Below are 489 nucleotides of genomic sequence, written 5' to 3'. Positions count from 1 at the left end.
TTTTTTTTTAGGGACAATAGGCACAAAGTCCCTAAAGGTTTTTATTAAAGGGATGAAGAGAGTTGCAAAGCAAGAAATGAAATAAGGAGAAAAGGACGAGTCCTCCAAGCACGATCATTAGAACAATACAGCTCGCTTTACGGGCTGATTCATCTTCTGCTTTTGTTAAATTAGGCATTAATAATTTACAACAATGATTTTGTTGGTAGGTACATAAATATACCAATCACATCCTTTGTCACAATATTAAACCAATGCTCCTAGTCTATTGGGGTAATTAACAATTTGAATTAGGTTACATTCCAAAGGTTAACTTTCACATGGCAGAGCCTCATATACCTTTAGAATTGTAAAGGTAAAATATCCTATTTTTGGACTTTGTTTTCACATGCCCCTACGATGCTATTTTGAAATCTTCCTCCTTTTGTGCACACCTTTGATGGGTATAGGGATGATGTTACCGTTTGAGCAACACATGCTTTATTCACA

The sequence above is a fragment of the Elaeis guineensis genome, chromosome 4 (assembly GCF_000442705.2).
Source record: "Elaeis guineensis isolate ETL-2024a chromosome 4, EG11, whole genome shotgun sequence".
NCBI classification, from domain to species: domain Eukaryota; kingdom Viridiplantae; phylum Streptophyta; class Magnoliopsida; order Arecales; family Arecaceae; genus Elaeis; species Elaeis guineensis.
This window is presented reverse-complemented; position numbering follows the sequence as displayed.